General features: G+C 49.1%; 6 non-coding genes across 6 annotated transcripts; 3 read left to right on the forward strand and 3 right to left on the reverse strand.

The window, feature by feature from the left end:
• Positions 1–1720: 1720 nt before the first annotated feature.
• Positions 1721–1791, forward strand: trnad-guc (transfer RNA aspartic acid (anticodon GUC)). Its single transcript has one exon. It is a non-coding gene; the product is annotated as a tRNA-Asp (tRNA).
• A 4673-nt stretch (positions 1792–6464) lies between these two features.
• On the reverse strand, positions 6465–6606 carry LOC138228240 (U4 spliceosomal RNA). Its single transcript, XR_011185326.1, has one exon. It is a non-coding gene; the product is annotated as a U4 spliceosomal RNA (small nuclear RNA).
• A 1198-nt stretch (positions 6607–7804) lies between these two features.
• Positions 7805–7923, forward strand: LOC138228443 (5S ribosomal RNA). The gene has a single exon (XR_011185520.1). It is a non-coding gene; the product is annotated as a 5S ribosomal RNA (ribosomal RNA).
• Positions 7924–8560: 637 nt separating this feature from the next.
• Positions 8561–8724, reverse strand: LOC138228097 (U1 spliceosomal RNA). The gene has a single exon (XR_011185193.1). It is a non-coding gene; the product is annotated as a U1 spliceosomal RNA (small nuclear RNA).
• A 1807-nt stretch (positions 8725–10531) lies between these two features.
• On the forward strand, positions 10532–10650 carry LOC138228437 (5S ribosomal RNA). Its single transcript, XR_011185514.1, has one exon. It is a non-coding gene; the product is annotated as a 5S ribosomal RNA (ribosomal RNA).
• A 635-nt stretch (positions 10651–11285) lies between these two features.
• On the reverse strand, positions 11286–11455 carry LOC138228131 (U1 spliceosomal RNA). The gene has a single exon (XR_011185225.1). It is a non-coding gene; the product is annotated as a U1 spliceosomal RNA (small nuclear RNA).
• Positions 11456–18355: the final 6900 nt, after the last annotated feature.

The raw sequence follows: 18355 nt of genomic DNA on the forward strand, positions 1-18355 counted from the left end.
CCCCACTCAGGTTCGAATCCTGCCGACTACGGCGTCTGCCGCACGTCACCTTGTGCCTGTGCGGCAAAGGCGAAGTGCTGCTTCTCCTTTCCTGGTACTATAAAAATGCTACATCGCTTGGTCCTGCTTCCATGGAAAGCAGTTCTTCAGGTAGTTCTACTCTCTTACCAAAGCTGTTAGGTTCCTTTCCGTGGTGAGATGGGTTGTCATGCAACGCTGCCACATAGTGCCGACAGACAAGTGTGTTGCGGGAGAAGAGAAAAGTGTTTGAAGATTTAAGAGTGTCTTAGGTGGAGCCAAAATCAAGTGTCACAAATGCAAGTGGGAAGATTTCCAATGTTTAATATGGTCAAAATAAGCGGAAGTTACCAGCTGGTCCGGCACAGTCTGCCATGCTTTTGTCATATACTGGAAAGTGGTGTGGAACTGGGTGTCGAACTGGAGCCTCACCATTTGCATATGTGAGGCTCCAGTTATACATCGAGTGTCACATTAAATGACAAAAATGAAGAGAGTTAAAGCACCTGGAGAGGTTTTCTTACAACTTTTGAGCTGACACAGTTTTGAAAAATGTTTCCTTCACGCTGCACTGAACAACATAGGCAGCCAAGAGTCTCCAAAACAAAACAGAATGGACAGATAGGAGAAAATTCCCATTCGTCCTGAAGTTCCCAAAATCCAGCACTGAGCGTAAACAAAGTGTCTAAGTAGCGTGGGAATGCTAACCCTAACCCTAGCTGGAGTTTGAGCAATCCGGCACTGAGCGTAAGAAGATGAGTCAAAGTAACGTCTAATCGGATTAGTTTCCTTAGAGCTGGTTCAGAGTTTGCTCAAGAGTTTACCTTTCACAGATGCGCAAAGAAGAATGTTGGGGGTGCACGCTTCAAGGCGCCTTACAGCTGTAGGGAGTGATTCGAGACGATTCGTGGGGTGTGCTCGTTCCCATATACCGTACGACCCGGGGTGCAGTGCTAGGATGACGTACAATACCGCTTGGGCACGTAACGGCGTTATATGCAAGTGCAGGACGTGAGGGTTTTCGTTTGTTTGTTTTGTTTTGCTCTGCTTTGCTTTGTTTTGCTTTCCATCGCGTTGGTAAGAGCGTAAAGAAAAAGGCGATTCCTGTGTCTACCACTAATGTAAGAGCTATTTCAAGTGCGACGTGGTGCGGCTTTTCAAATGCTTGTGGGCATTTCTCTGTTGTTGATTCTTTTTTTGTGTGTAACAAAGTGGCATTTTCATGTCCGGACGGGGAGACTTTATCATTCTGACATGAAGCCACCCTTAAGTCCTCTGAGGCGTGTCTGTCTGCAAGGCTTGTATTATGTTTTTTTGAAACGGAGAACGACTTTGAAATAGGCTTCCGCCGGCGCCTCGCGATCCAGGTAAGATTGTAGCAAGAACACAGCGGCAGTGGGGCTTGCTGTAGTTGTGGCTGAGTGGTTAAGGCGATGGACTAGAAATCCATTGGGGTCTCCCCGCACAGGTTCCAATCCTGCCGACTACATTGTCCGCCTTCAGTCGGTTTGTTTCGGCACAAGCAAAGAAGCGCGCCTCTTTGCTGTTCCTGGTGGTTTTAAAACGCCCAATCGCTTGTACCCGCTGCCTTGGAAATAAGTTCTTCAGCGTCCGCAAATGGCATTTTGCAGCTGGAAGCAGATGTCGACGCGTTTTGCACAGAGCACCAAAAAACCTTCTTTTTTGAAGGCCCAGGCACTGAGCATTGGTGGTTCAGTGGTAGAATTCTCGCCTGTCACGTGGGAGGCTCGGGTTCGATTCCCGGCCAATGCAGTGGCTTTTGCAGCAAGCGGCTCCATCACTTGCATCCCCTTGCAACTCGCAACTCAAAAAACCCACTGAAGCTAAGCAGGTGTGAGCCAGGTCAGTTCCTGGATGAGGATGAGCTACAGGGAAAAACAAAGCTTCCAGCTGGAAGTGGTGTTAATGGTGCCGGCGGGGGGGCGCTCACCCTGAGGTCTGTGCGGGTCCCAATGCCCCAGTATAGTGACGGAGATGCTGTGTTGTAAAAGGGTGCTGTCTTTTGGATGAGATGTAAAACCGAGGTCACAGCGCTATGTGGTCATTCAAAATGACCACCAAAACCTTTGACAAAAGCTCTTGGTAATTGATGGTCTTCAATAATGCTTCTCCTTTAGGTACATTTTAAATCAGCTGAAAAATGCTGTGAAATGGGGGGGCACTTCAGGCCAGTGTAGGATTTGGGTTACAAGAACCATGAAACTGCACGAGAAAGCCCGTACACTGAATTACACGGCTTTCTATTCAAAGGAGGACAAAAGAAATTCCCTGAGTTTGATTTTTTGCAGCACAGAGAGGAGCACTGTCGTGAGGCAGGTTAGCTCAGTTGGTTAGAGCGTGGTGCTAATAACACCAAGGTCGTGGGTTTGAGCCCTGTACGGGCCGGGTCTAGGTCTAGGTCCAGGTCCAGGTCCCTGTTTGTGAAACAGGCAAATGACTGTCTCAGGGGCCCATTTCTCATTCTCAAGACACATGTATGCAGTATGTACACTGTGCATTGAGCAATAGGGACTGAATACACCACAGGTAAGGTTAGAAGTCATTCTGAGGTGCCACAAGTGAGGGATACAGCTAGGCATCCAAAATGTAGGGTTTGAGACCCTTCAGGAGTACTGCATCCTTTGAGACAGACCCGTGCATGTTAAACAAATGATCATTTCTTTCGGCATTAGGGACTAAATATACTAAACATATGATGCTAAAATGTTATTTTTACATATATTAATGTAATAAATGATTGCTTATGCTTTATAAACAAATCTAATTAAAATAAAAGCTTAAGTTTTGTATTTATCTTGTACCATAGAACATGATTTGCTTTGTATTTCAAGCCCACAAAGTGTCCAAATGTTCTATGATCATTTCTTTTAGCATTAGGGACTAAATATACCAAACGTATGATGCTAAAATCCTGAAAAAAGGATGTGCTCCATCTCGTCAGTAGATTGGATTCCAAAACTGATTTGGGTCAATATACATTACCTTTGAAATTAAAGTACAGTCTACTGTAGGGAACCATCAACTTAGAAAGCATTGGCCTTCCCTGGGGGTCAGGTAGGTGCAAAAGATAAACCTTTATCCTATCTTTATCTTAAGATAAGTGGCCAAGCAGTATTTTTCCAAGTTTCACCAAGCACATCATGTTGCCATAGTAGACAAAGTTCTATAAAATGTTAAATAACTTTTAAAAAAAGCATCTTGGTCTTACAGTACTGTACAAGGTGAATTAAACTGTCCCTGGTAATAAAAAGTAATTAGAAGCATCTCAGAAACTTTATCTCTAGAAACATTAGCTGTTTTATATCATGTAATTTAGTGTGATGTTGTCAGAATTCAAGGACATTATCACACACAGAAATTGGTTCAGTTAAATCTAAAAAACACAGCTAAACATGGGTTTAAATGTAACAGAAGTCTTACCTCTTGTCAAAAGATTTAATTCAAGAAGCGATGTAATAAATGATTGCTTATGCTTTATAAAGAAATCTAATTAAAATAAAAGCTTAAGTTTTGTATTTATCTTGTACCATAGAACATGATTTTCTTTGTATTTGAAGCCCACAAAGTGTCCAAATGATGCACTACATGATATAAGGAAGATTATCACATGCATATCGGTATTATCTTTCTTATGAAAATGCATTCCTTTCATTACCTTTTACTTTTTAAAATGAACTCAAATTGTGTATAATGTAATAATTTAAGTAGAATAGATTCAGGTAGGAAATATAGAGTCATGATGTTTATGGCTGACATCATTTCACATGGGTGAATTTTAAGCTAAGAAATAAAAACATTTACAATGAAGATACCATTGCTTAATTTTAAATGCCTTTAAAAAATAAATACCTCCTGAGAATAATTTGCCACTCCCAGATCCTTGGTAAGGTACTGTTTGAATCCAATCAGGAGAGGAGCATCCAGGGAGTGCTTTCTATAGAGTCCAGCTTGGGCCACTCTCTTCCGGCCTGCTGATACTTTTTAACTACTCAGGGCCTGTAAGGATATAAAACACCGGTTTAAACATTTTATACCTATAAGACAAATTAGAATTTTAGTAAAAAATAGATACATCTGAATAATAAAAAGTCTTACTGCTGATAGAGTTCTTCAGAGCTCACATCTTCCCCTTCCTTATCCGCTTCTGTTTCAGTTTCTAGAGCAACCTCTGGCATCTCTTCCTCCTGGACAGCGGCCTCTTGCTCAGGGCCGCTGGAATGCAGGTAGATTCTTTTCAACATGCTTTTACATAATATGTTGTAACAATGATTTCAAAAAGAAACTACAGAAGCCTTACAGATTAAAAATATCTCACCTTGCCAATGTGTCTTCAGGCTTCCCATGTACAAAAAGGCCCAAGGACTCTAGCAGTCTTACAACCACTATCCTGTTTGCCTCACCAGACACGATCTCTATTCTGTGGTAATCCACGATGACCCCGTTCTTCAGGTGATTCATCATGTCCTCCCTCGCCTGTTGAGAGGCCATCCTGATCTTTTCTGCCGTGGCGTGCTTCATACACGCCCTCTTCAAGTGAGCAGGAAGCTGATCAAGAGTATTCAGGCACATCTTGCACACCAGGGGAATCCTCGCGGGTTTCCTTTGAAAATAAATAATACCATCTGTGTATAGAAACAAGCTAAGACTGATTTCTTAAATTATCCTTAATTTTCTCTCTCATAGTTTGAGCATAATGATTTTATTGCATTTATATAAGAATTGCTCATTGCTCCTAAATAAATAATGGTTTCATAAAAAAGTGAACACTTACTTGGTCTCAGTCACAGACTTTCCAATAGAAGCCATTGTGGAGTTCAGCAACTGCAGGTCCTAGAAGTGGGGAAGGAATTTTAAAAGAGAAATTGAATTACAATACAGAAGGAATGGCTGAGGGATCACTGAAATATATATATACAAATTCCAAAGACTGAGTCCATATAGAAACAACTACCTTTCATTTTCAGTATAAAAAAAAAACATTATCTTCCAAAGCATCATAAAATTGTCCCTTCTTCCAGACTCTACTTCTCTCTTGTAGTAGTATAGCAGACCTTTCCAGGTGAGCAGATCACAGAGTCCGAAATGAGCTTCCTCCATCAAGCAAAGTACCTGAACATGACTCTGTCTTCATAAAAGTGCCCCTGTAATAAAGAAATTAAATCCGAAATCAAGAGGGCAGTTGCCTACTGAAATACAAGAAGTCATCAATTTTAACCTAGCAACACATTAAAGGCTGCATCTATACAAGTACGATTCTAGAAATGCTCACCAGATTACGTTTTAAGAAGGAACTGCGCCTCAGGTTCCGCCGAGATCTTAACTCGGATGGCAGGATTCAGAGTACGGAGTGCGGACTGATGGCGCACGGAGGGTCCATATACTGTGGATCCCTCAGTGATCTTCCGCGTATTCAAACCGCCAGCGTGTGACTCCCCTGTCCCCGTGACCTCATTGCTCTGCTCTCTCCTCTGTGCAGCTGAGCCCGACTCACGGTAAAATGGAAAAAAATATGTCCTCGACGTGAGATTTATTCTGGAGCGAGCCAGTGTTGCGCATAGCTGCCTTCAAAGCAGTTAACCCAGGTTCGATTCCCGGCCAACGCATTAGCGAATGTTTTCAAATGCTGTCATGAGCCTTGGATTGTGACTAGCAAAACGAAGCCTTTTGAAAGAGCTAAAGCACTGCAAAACGGAATTGAAGGAGAATCTTACAGGGGATTCTGAGCAGTGTCTGCATACATGCAGTCAGATAAAGGTGCTGAAAGCTTGAGCTACTCTCAATGTCATGCTGCTCTTCCCCGGAGTAAATCTGTTACATTGAAAGAATGCTTCTGGCAGGTTCAAAAAGGGACCCTTGTTAATTGGAGAAATCAATGATTTCGAATGAATTCTGTATGCGTTAAAAGACAGCTATACACAGAAAACATGCAGGACACTGCTCATGATGTTTCCCGAGCCGAAACACAGTGCGTTTTTCCAAGCCATTTGACAAAGCCCACCCACTGAAAACTGCAGCAGATCGTGTAAAGACGTTCAACTTTGTAACTACTGCACGCACAGGAAGCAGAATAAATTCCTCTTTTCAAACTGTCAAAGGTTTGCTTTGCGAACGCTGCAGGACATCGCACAATCTCTTTTGAATGGGGACAAACGATTTCTTATGGGGCGCAGTAAGTACAGACGTTTAAAATGCTCCACTCATGCCGACGATGCAGCATGAAGAAGCGCAACCTAACGTTTGACAGACAAAAGCCAGGCGCCGCTACGAGCAATATGAAATCATACTGACAGCACACGGCGTTTCGCGCTGACACAAAAGTAATCTCGACAGACGCTGTTCTCTGCATAAAGCTGAAAGAGCTAAAGACCGTTTCTTTCTACCATGATATCACCGTGACCAAATCTGTCTTTAAACACCTTGCTCAGTCTCTGACGAGACTGTCAAAAATTGCTTTCGCCGATTGTATTGCAAACCGGCGGAAGTGGGGTATTGGGAAAAGTTTTCAACTAGCAATAATCGCGCCTCGGATAAACCTCACAAGCTACGATACTGCCACTGCGCAAAGCTAACGGTTGCCAGGCAACCGCGGGGATCCTATGGAAATCGTTATCGATCGTCTCATGGCATGTCGTTGCTATAACGCTTCATATTTGTCGTCTTCTTCTTCTTCTAGCTTGAGGTTTTGAAGAATTTCATGACAGACAAGGGCTCCGTTGGGAACAAAGGGCGTTGTGAGAAAACCGTTGCTTATTTTCAGCAGCAGAAATACAACCCTTTAAATACAAGATGACAGAACAATGACGAAGGGCGTGCCGGGAGGAACTCATGCACTACAGAGGAAAGGGGGCGGGCACGTACAGTTCACATTCAAGCCACAAGTACTCTTCTTGGATGTTGCACAAACAAATCCTAACGTCTTGAAAGCATTGCAGCATGTTTGTGTCCCACTTCCCGTGGCTGCGGGACGACTGACACGAACGGAAAAACACAATCTGTGGCGTTTAGCGTGACATAGTCGTGCAGGCATCGTGCTGTCTCACTGCAATATTATACCGCTGGAGGAAACAGTCCATCTGGCCATGAAACTCATTTGAACGTCTAGCTACAGCAACTAACAATATCATGATTTATTCAGGATGTGTGGAATCAGCACGTCCCGGAGACAGCTTCCGAAATCGTGAGCATTCTCTGGTGGTAGGGGCGTTCAAGATGGTGCTCAGGTGGGAGGTAAACTTTAGTGGTTGGGGAGTTTTTTTGAGTTTTTCATGACCTGAATGTTAATTTTTGCTTTTTTTGACTACAGAAAAATAAGGACTTAACACTAGTTGTTTAAACTTCAGTTATAATTGAAAGAAAAAACGATTTTTTTTTAGGTTTAAAAAGTCCGATATGAGTAACACTGGGAAAAGAAAAGAGAGTGCTGGGTCTTCGAAGGAGAATTCTAAGATACCTCAATCGTATATGTATAGCACTACAAAAAAATCGATGGCAACTAAAGGGAAAAGTGAAGCAGCTGCAGGGGCAGCAAGAGGGCTGTGCACTGAAGACTTGCCTGGTGCTCCTCCGTGCAGATTGTTTGTCCTCCTCCAGTGCGGGACGAGCCAACACAAGGGAGCGCATTCGCCAACATCCAGGCACGCAATGCGATTTGGAAAGCAGCTCCTTTCCAAAGAGTTGCACACGAACGATCCTTCAGTCCCGCTCGGGGGACACGGAGCCCCCGCCACACACAGCTTCAAGTAGCGAGTCAGGTGGCGGGGTTTTCGCTTACGGCCACACCACCCTGAACACGCCTGATCTCGTCTGATCTTGGAAGCTAAGCAGGGTTGGTCCTGGTTAGTACTTGGATGGGAGACTGCCTGGGAATACCAGGTGCTATAAGCTCTTGCTCTCCCGGCCAGCAGGGGTCGCCGTTGGTGCCGTAGGCTTTGGGAGGAAAACCTGCAGGATGGAAAGGTGATCTATAGCCTCATCTCTAGAGACGTTTTGTTGCTGTGGCATGTGTGTGACCCATATTCAAAAAAAAAAACCCCGTCTGTAAAACGAATATCGAAGCTGCCTCTAAATCTGCAAATGAAGATGAGTCGATAAACCACTCGTTTTTCGTATAACTAGACATATATTCATTTGTTACCGATTTCATTCATTGAGCACGGATACAATAGAGGTACAGCCATTCACTGTTTGACATGTCTGCACTGGTACAGAACCGAGCAATCAGAAAACGGGTGAAACTGTCTTTAGACTCAGCATACAGTACCGAGGCCCCCCATGACCAAATAAAGGCTAACCTCGATAATCAGCCTAAAGAACGCAGACTACAGCAAAACGACTGACTTTGAAAAGGGAATGAACGTCCGGAAGGAGTAGTGGAACTAGCTTGAGATGCTTCTCCGGACCCCTAACTAAAAGCCAGCGAGAACCAGCAGCGGCGTCCACTCCTGTTGAACCGGGATCCTTCCGCAGCCACGCAGCTCGTGGTGTCCTAACCCTCCCGTATCTGATTTTGGACCAAGCACATCAGGGGAGAGCGCGAACGCAGTCCCCCACTACCAGAAATTATGCAGTCGAGATTCCCACATTTGGGGAATTCGCAGGGGTCAGCACAGCCGGAGTGCAATGGCCGAGCCTCGCCCTGGGTGAACCTCCTTCTTGATCAAGGTATCTCCCCTGCCAGGTAAGTATGAGTTAAACAGGCCCCTGCAAGCGGCCCGCACCCACAGCACAAATCGCGCAGCCTAGGCCACCTCCTCGCCCCGCACGCCACCGCCTCCTGCTGGGCCCACTCTTTCACACACTCACACGCCACACTAACACTCAAAAGTGTGGGCAAAACGAGAAAACGAGCGCGCCGTTTCCTACACATCTGCAGTCGCCGTTGCGCATTCGCAGCATGTCCCGGGATGCAATTCGGCCACATTTGCATAACTCCAGACCGGCAGATCGCCACGCAAGCTCGCGACGTGCGCCTGCCACACACCGAACAAACCTTTTCAGCAATTTCCAAAAAACGGGCCTGCTCGCCTGCCCACAAGGCTCCGTCTCTTACCTGCTCTCCAGAGCCTGCTGCCTTCTGTGCTTTTCTCTCGGCACCGCTGCAGTGCACACAACTCCTGCAGCGGGAGGGGGGGAGAAAGTTCCCGCGCTCCGCCGCAGGGAAGGCTCGCTCCGTGCGCACACGTCCTTTCGATGCCAGTCCAACAAGTGCTCCGCATTAGCTGCGTCGGGGCTCCGGCGTGTCGCACCTCACCTCACCTCGCCCTACCCCCTCCTTGAATGTCTGCCGCTGGGCATGCCCCGCTCTCCTCCGCCTTATCTTATCGCGTGTGAGCACCGACAATGGCCACAATGCCGGGGAATGGCACCTGTAAAGTGTTAATTGGGGCACAGGAACAGCCCGTCTCGTCTCGGGGGGGCCGGCTTCAGAGACAATACAGCAAACACAGCGGGGCGGGGGAAGAAGACGACACCACACATGCGGGTACATTCAGCTCCGGCGGGAACGAGACATTTGTCGGTCTTTTCAAGTGCCGAGAGCCGAGCAATCCTTCACTTGCATCGTTTCTCCCCGGTGACTAGATCTGGCCCTGCGACTCTCGACTGGGCTCACCCCCGGGGCAGCCCAGCAGGTGTGAGCCTGGCCGGCACCCGGATGGGAGATTCCACCCCGGAAAAGCTCCGGTTGCTGCTGCTCCTGCAAGAGGTGTGACTGGGACCAGTAGGGAGCGCTCACCCTGCGGGCTGTGTGGCTCTCTTACGCCCCAGCCTCCTGATGGCGACACTCTGCTGCACAAACAGGCGCCGTCCTTCGGGGGAGGCGTCAAACCGAGGTCCCGACCCTCCTTGGCCATTAGGAAACCCCAGGGCGTCTCTCAAAAAGAGACGCCGTGGGTGTCCCTCTGGTGTTAGTGCTCCCCTTTACCCATCAGTCGGGGTCTCCTCCTAATCCCCGTCTCACCTGTAACAATCAATGACGAGGCCCCCCTGTCCGTGAGATTTAGTACTCGCGCAAGAGACCGGGGGCAGAGCGCGAACGCGGTCCCCCGCCCCCCACAAAGTGCGCGCTCCGGGTTCCCTCTCGGGGCCCTGCAACACAGCGGAAGGGCAGCGAGAAGGAGCCTCTTGCTCTGATGCCGCAAGGCCACAAGAGGGCGGAGGCGCCGCGTGCCCGGCCGACGTGTTGGACCGGTGCGCTTTACGTGCTGAAATAAACACACGAAAGCCCCGAAATGTTTCCAGAGTGCTGTGCACTGGAGGTTTTTGTCTGGTGAAGACTTGCCTGGTGCTCCTCCGTGCAGATTGTTTGTCCTCCTCCAGTGCGGGACGAGCCAACACAAGGGAGCGCATTCGCCAACATCCAGGCACGCAATGCGATTTGGAAAGCAGCTCCTTTCCAAAGAGTTGCACACGAACGATCCTTCAGTCCCGCTCGGGGGGCACGGAACCCCCGCCACACACAGCTTCAAGTAGCGAGTCAGGCGCCGGGGCTTTCGCTTTCAGCCACACCACCCTGAACACGCCCGATCTCGTCTGATCTCGGAAGCTAAGCAGCGTCGGGCCTGGTTAGTACTTGGATGGGAGACTGCCTAGGAATACCAGGTGCTGTAAGCTTTTGCTCTCCCGGCCAGCAGGGGTCGCCGTTGGTGCCGTAGGCTTTGGAGGAAAACCTGCAGGATGGAAAGGTGATCTATAGCCTCATCTCTAGAGATGTTTTGTTGCTGTGGCATGTGTGTGACCCATATTCCAAAAAAAAAACCCGTCTGTAAAACGAATATCGAAGCTGCCTCTAAATCTGCAAATGAAGATGAGTCGATAAACCACTCGTTTTTCGTATAACTAGACATATATTCATTTGTTACCGATTTCATTCATTGAGCACGGATACAATAGAGGTACAGCCATTCACTGTTTGACATGTCTGCACTGGTACAGAACCGAGCAATCAGAAAACGGGTGAAACTGTCTTTAGACTCAGCATACAGTACCGAGGCCCCCCATGACCAAATAAAGGCTAACCTCGATAATCAGCCTAAAGAACGCAGACTACAGCAAAACGACTGACTTTGAAAAGGGAATGAACGTCCGGAAGGAGTAGTGGAACTAGCTTGAGATGCTTCTCCGGACCCCTAACTAAAAGCCAGCGAGAACCAGCAGCGGCGTCCACTCCTGTCGAACCGGGATCCTTCCGCAGCCACGCAGCTCGTGGTGTCCTAACCTTCCTGTATCTGATTTTGGACCAAGCACATCAGGGGAGAGCGCGAACGCAGTCCCCCACTACCAGAAATTATGCAGTCGAGATTCCCACATTTGGGGAATTCGCAGGGGTCAGCACAGCCGGAGTGCAATGGCCGAGCCTCGCCCTGGGTGAACCGATTTCGATTTTTAAGAACTTTATTTTCTTTTCACAAAAAAATACAGGAAATCACAAATCAGAAAGCTTTACATTAATATACATACTTAAAACAGTATATATGATCACATCTCATTACATTTTGACACGGAACCAGTTACATAGCAACAATTTCTTTTTTTCTGGTGCAAATCACATTCTTTACTTAAACATGATAATGTTTTTCACAGTTTCTTGAGATACTGTCCAATGCCCTCTATTTCCCACAGATTTTCTGCTTCCTCCCTCCCTTCTCTCCACAGATCTCTGAGGTAATAGTTCTCTCGGGTGATGAACAGGGCCAGGCTACCTGCTGCCTTGACTGGGACCTCGATGCCTTTGAACAGCCCCATGTTCCTCACTCTCCACAGGGCGTCTTTCCCACTGTTCACCACGGCCCAGATCCTGTCAAACACGTCAGGAGGAAGCTTGACAGGAGAGATGCCGTATATGATGAAAGCAGCGGTCAGGGTAAATTGGGGCGAGAGAGCCTGCAACCAATCTTCAAACTGTGCCCAGAAGGCCTTAGCAAAAAAGCAGGACCACAGGAGGTGGGTCACAGTCTCCTCCTCGCCGCAGCCCACCCTAACGCAGCGAGGGCTGGGGGTGAGGCCCCTACGGTACAAGAAAGTTCGTACCGGTAAGCACTGGTGGACGACACTCCAGGCTAAATCTCTGTGAATGTTGCACAGAAATTTAGAGGATGTGTGTTTCCACACCTTCCTTGTTTGGGCTGATGTTAAAATGCCCACAGGGGTCTGCCTATTGTTCTGGGGTGCTACGAAATCTTCCAGTTTTTGGACGCTGACATCTCGGAGGGGAATATGGCCAATTGGGTGAGATCTTAGAAAACTTTTAACTGTCCCATAAATTGCAGGGCATGTGTCAGAGAGTGGGACGTCCAGCTTGGGTCTGACACCCCACACTCTGAACACCTCCCTACCTACCCAGAGCCTGGAAAAATAAGTCCAGGTACGCGCTGCAGGTGCTGTTGCAAAGCCTCTCAGCACAGAGGCCAGGAAAATGCACAGCAGCTTCGTAGCAATATCTGGGACAGACTTCCCCCCTGAGGGTAGCGGCCTGTACATTATTTCCCTTCTGAGTCTTTCCTGCTTCCCACCCCATAGAAATTGAAACATCAATCTCCTCAGCACCGCCGCAACACGGTGTGGGATTGGGAAGGTAGAAGCCAGAAAATTCAAGACAGGCAAGAGCTCGGCTTTGATGACCAGCACCTTCCCTGTCATGGTGAGGTCTCGGTCCTTCCATTGCATCAGTTTTTTGTTTAAGATTGGCAATTTGTTCTGCCAATTTACTGTTCCCATCTCTTCTCCAAAATACACCCCCAGGACCTTAATTCTCTTCTCTTGCAGCCTGAGATCATGTCCTTCTTTTGGCTCCCTCCAGTTCTGATAAAAAATCTCACTCTTAGATGTGTTAATTTTTGCGGAGGAAGCCAAAGAGAACCGATCACAGCACTGCAGAGCTCTGCTAATTGAGGCATTGTCAGAGAGGAGCAGGGTGACGTCATCCATGTATAGAGACGTCTTTACCTCTCCTCCCCCACTTCCAGGCACTGGTATCCCATTAATGGCCTGATCCTGGCGCAAGGCACAGGCTAAGGGCTCCATAGCCAAAACGAATAACAAGGGGGATAATGGGCAGCCCTGCCTCACCCCTGAACAGACTTCAAAGGTGCGTGATCTATTGCCATTAACCATGACTCTGCTGTTGCTACCTGTGTACAGCAGGTTAATCCACTTTCTCATGATGGGGCCAAACTTCATGTGCTCAAGTACCGATGTTAAGTACTGCCGGTTTAGGCGGTCAAAGGCCTTTTCTAGGTCTACACCTAAAATGCACAGAGGGAGGGAGCGATCCTCAGAGTACAGACAGACATCCCTCAACAAGGCCAGGTTGTCGCTCATCAGGCGTCCTGCTATCCCACAAGTCTGTTCTTTCCCTACCAGTGAGGCCACTACATTTTGTAGGCGCAGGAAAAGGGCTTTGGACAGGATCTTAGTGTCCACGCCTAACAGGCTGAGGGGTCTCCAGTTCTTTATGTCATTTTTTGCTCCTTTCTTAAACAAGAGAGAGATAGTGCCTTCTCTTAAGGAGTCAGGCAGCAATTCTGTCTTGTAGCTTTCCTCGAATAGGAGCAGTAGCGGATCCTGAAGCAGATCCCAAAAGGTGCAATAAAATTCTTTAGGGAGCCCGTCAGCACCCGGAGTTTTCCCCTTCTGTAAGCTCTCCATAGCCTGTCTCAGCTCTTCTACTGTCAAATCCCTCTCAAGTACTTCCCTATCTTCTTCACTCAAAATGTTTTCTAGCTTTGAGGTAAAAAAATGAATATCTTCATCCTTTACCTCTGTAGAGCTGTACAGTCTTGAGTAGAAGGCCTCGGTGCAGGAGAGGATAGCACTCGGCTCTGTTCTCTCTCGTCCCTCCTCATCAACTACACTTTCCATGACAGTCTTGGAGCCTACCACTTTCCTGAAAAAGAAGCGAGTACACTTCTCATTTTCTTCCAAGAACTGCACTCTGCTTCTTAACAGCACTCCTCGACTACTTTCTTCGGCTATGCTCCGGATGTCCTTTTTTAAAAGGGCGATATCCTCGAGCACATCGAAGCCACTGTGCAGCATCGTGTAGAGACGCTGCAGCTGCCTCTGTTTCCTGGCTAGCACTCCTCTCCGTCTGGCAGCAGCCTTCCTTCCCTCAGCCATGAAAAAGGCCTTTGTCCTCACCTTCACCTCCTCCCACCACTCTCCTACTGACCCGTACAGACACTGCAAGGACAGCCACTGTGATAGTTTCTCCTTGTAGCGGGATACTACCCCCTCGTTCTCTAGCAGCTTTGTGTTGAGTTTCCAGAGGCCTGGGCCAAAGACAGTCCCGCCCTGGAGTTCCACTCTACACCCTAAAGCCTGATGATCTGAGAAGAAGACAGGCTGAAGAGTGACCCCAACAACTTTCACTCTCTCGGAGACAAAGCAATAGTCAATTCTGGAGCTGCTATTCCTCCCTGACCATGTATATCCTGCTGTTGTGGGATATATACATCTATATGTGTCTGAGAGTTTAAAGTCTTGAACTAAGTTTTGCAGGGCCAGTGAGCTGGAATCCAATTTTATCGGCGAGCTAGACTGCCTGTCTGTGTGCTCTAAGATACAATTAAAATCCCCTCCCACTATCACGTCTGTGCTGCATAACAATAGGGGGGAGAGTGCCTTGAGTAGCTCCACCCTTCCTCCTACGTCAGTAGGGCAATACACATTGATTAGCCGCAGGTTAACGGTCCCCCATTCCACATCCACACACAGCAACCTGCCATCTATGACCCTCTGAATACTTTTCAATTTGAATGCCCATCCTTTGAAAAGAATGGCCACGCCAGAGGCTCTGTTGTTATTGTCCCCTGACCAAACAGAAGGCCCTTTATCCCACCTATCTTCAAAACTTTTATACCTCTCTTGATAGGCTAAAGCACACTCCTGCAACATCAACACATCTCCCTCTCTCTGCTGGAGGTAATCAAAGACAGACTGGCATTTAACTCTGTCATTGATACCTCTTGTGTTAAGAGAAATTATGTTAAGAGCCATATTACATAAGAAAGTGGAACCAGTCTTTACAAAACACATTTCTCTTCGGTCTCACCTGTTACCTTTTTCTTTTTCTTTTTCTTCTTACCAATTTCCTGCCAGCCATCCTCTGAATGAGCCTTCATCAGGGTGGCAGCAGTAAAAGCGTTCACAGAGTCCATTTCAAGGAAGGGGGTAGAGGGAGGGGTGGAGAGGTTCCAGCTGTCCCCATCGCCATGCTCTCCTTCCTCCTCGCTCGGGGAGAAAACAGAGTCATTTTTTCTTTTCCTCAAGTCCAGCTCCTGGGAGCACTGAGGGGAAAGGGGTGCAGCCGATGCACCAGTCTCCTCTTCCCCCTCACCCACCAGCTGCTGCAGATCCTCCGTGATGGACTGGATGGAGGAGAGGAGGGCATCTGTAGCACTTGCAGAGTCTGAGAAAAGCAGCTCCGCTGAATCCTGGGTATCCTCGCTGGACCCGCTCCACCGGGGGGCCCCACACTGGCCCTCGTTCTGAGGAGCAGGAGTGGGGGAGGGGTCCTCGCTGTTCTCGGGGGTTTTCAAACCCTCGTGCTTGTCTGGTGCAGTCTGCGGTTGTGGGGGCGTAGTGGATTTCTCTTCCACCAGCCCCGGAGCCACAGCAGGACTGATCCTGGCTGGAGGCTGAGAGTCTTTGTCCAACAAGGGTTCTTTGTTGGACTTGTTGTTTGCTTTGGATTTTCGGGCCGGTTTGGCTGAAACAAGCACTGCCTCATCCTTTCTCATTTTGAGTTTATTGGCGTAGGCTTGAGGGCAGTTCTTAAAAACGTGTCCTTCCGAGCCACATAAATTGCACTTTGGCAGCATTGAACAGTCAGAGGCTAAATGTCCCTGTTTGCCACAGGTCTTGCAGCATTTCACAGTGCAGGACGATGCCAGGTGTCCCACAGCACCACAGCGCCGACACACCTTTGGTTGTCCCACATAAAACACATAGCCATTGCAGGCGCCCAGCCGGATTGTAGAGGGCAGGTGCCTTAAGCCTCCATTTACGCTGTCCGGTAGCAAGCGAACCTCGAATTTCCTTGCTCCTGTTTTTATACCATCAACATCTCTAACCTCAGTTCCATGGTGGACGGTGCAGTACTGGTTAAGCCAGGTGTGAATGTCCTCCGTCTTTGCCAGTTCCGAGAACATAACAACATGCACCGTTTTCCTCTCTCTCTGTGTCAGAGGCTGCAAGTTGATCTTCTCAAGTGCAGGAACTTTGCCTCTTTTTGCCTCAAACACATCCACGCATTGTTCAAACAGAGGATAGGTAGCAAATACAACCTCAAATGCTTTCTGACCTGGGAGAGCGAAGATGAAATCCAAGTGCCGAGGTTCAAAACCAAGTTCCTTCTGTAACACTTTTCTGCTGAACTGCATACGATCCATGAAGAGGTCATCCAAGAGCTCAAAACGTACAGCATTCTTACGGGATCCAAAGGTTGCCATTTCAAAAACCGCAAATCGAACACTGCTTCCAACAAAAGAAAAACAATCCAACTACTCCACCTACAGGCTGATCAAGGTATCTCCCCTGGCAGGTAAGTATGAGTTAAACAGGCCCCTGCAAGCGGCCCGCACCCACAGCACAAATCGCGCAGCCTAGGCCACCTCCTCGCCCCGCACGCCACCGCCTCCTGCTGGGCCCACTCTTTCACACACTCACACGCCACACTAACACTCAAAAGTGTGGGCAAAAAGAGAAAACGAGCGCGCCGTTTCCTACACATCTGCAGTCGCCGTTGCGCATTCGCAGCATGTCCCGGGATGCAATTCGGCCTCATTTGCATAACTCCAGACCGGCAGATCGCCACGCAAGCTCGCGACGTGCGCCTGCCACACACCGAACAAACCTTTTCAGCAATTTCCAAAAAACGGGCCTGCTCGCCTGCCCACAAGGCTCCGTCTCTTACCTGTTCTCCAGAGCCTGCTGCCTTCTGTGCTTTTCTCTCGGCACCGCTGCAGTGCACACAACTCCTGCAGCGGGAGGGGGGGAGAAAGTTCCCGCGCTCCGCCGCAGGGAAGGCTCGCTCCGTGCGCACGCGTCCTTTCGATGCCAGTCCAACAAGTGCTCCGCATTAGCTGCGTCGGGGCTCCGGCGTGTCGCACCTCACCTCACCTCGCACTGCCCCCTCCTTGAATGTCTGCCGCTGGGCATGCCCCGCTCTCCTCCGCCTTATCTTATCGCATGTGAGCACCGACAATGGCCACAATGCCGGGGAATGGCACCTGTAAAGTGTTAATTGGGGCACAGGAACAGCCCGTCTCGTCTCGGGGGGGGCGGCTTCAGAGACAATACAGCAAACACAGCGGGGCGGGGGAAGAAGACGACACCACACATGCGGGTACATTCAGCTCCGGCGGGAACGAGACATTTGTCGGTCTTTTCAAGTGCCGAGAGCCGAGCAATCCTTCACTTGTATCGTTTCTCCCCGGTGACTAGATCTGGCCCTGCGACTCTCGACTGGGCTCACCCCCGGGGCAGCCCAGCAGGTGTGAGCCTGGCCGGCACCCGGATGGGAGATTCCACCCCGGAAAAGCTCCGGTTGCTGCTGCTCCTGCAAGAGGTGTGACTGGGACCAGTAGGGAGCGCTCACCCTGCGGGCTGTGTGGCTCTCTTACGCCCCAGCCTCCTGATGGCGACACTCTGCTGCACAAACAGGCGCCGTCCTTCGGGGGAGGCGTCAAACCGAGGTCCCGACCCTCCTTGGCCATTAGGAAACCCCAGGGCGTCTCTCAAAAAGAGACGCCGGGGGTGTCCCTCTGGTGTTAGTGCTCCCCTTTACCCATCAGTCGGGGTCTCCTCCTAATCCCCGTCTCACCTGTAACAATCAATGACGAGGCCCCCCTGTCCGTGAGATTTAGTACTCGCGCAAGAGACCGGGGGCAGAGCGCGAACGCGGTCCCCCGCCCCCCACAAAGTGCGCGCTCCGGGTTCCCTCTCGGGGCCCTGCAACACAGCGGAAGGGCAGCGAGAAGGAGCCTCTTGCTCTGACGCCGCAAGGCCACAAGAGGGCGGAGGCGCCGCGCGCCCGGCCGACGTGTTGGACCGGTGCGCTTTACGTGCTGAAATAAACACGCGAAAGCCCCGAAATGTTTCCAGAGTGCTGTGCACTGGAGGTTTTTGTCTGGTGAAGACTTGCCTGGTGCTCCTCCGTGCAGATTGTTTGTCCTCCTCCAGTGCGGGACGAGCCAACACAAGGGAGCGCATTCGCCAACATCCAGGCATGCAATGCGATTTGGAAAGCAGCTCCTTTCCAAAGAGTTGCACACGAACGATCCTTCAGTCCCGCTCGGGGGGCACGGAACCCCCGCCA

This window comes from Lepisosteus oculatus, unplaced genomic scaffold (genome assembly GCF_040954835.1).
Source record: "Lepisosteus oculatus isolate fLepOcu1 unplaced genomic scaffold, fLepOcu1.hap2 HAP2_SCAFFOLD_40, whole genome shotgun sequence".
NCBI lineage: Eukaryota > Metazoa > Chordata > Actinopteri > Semionotiformes > Lepisosteidae > Lepisosteus > Lepisosteus oculatus.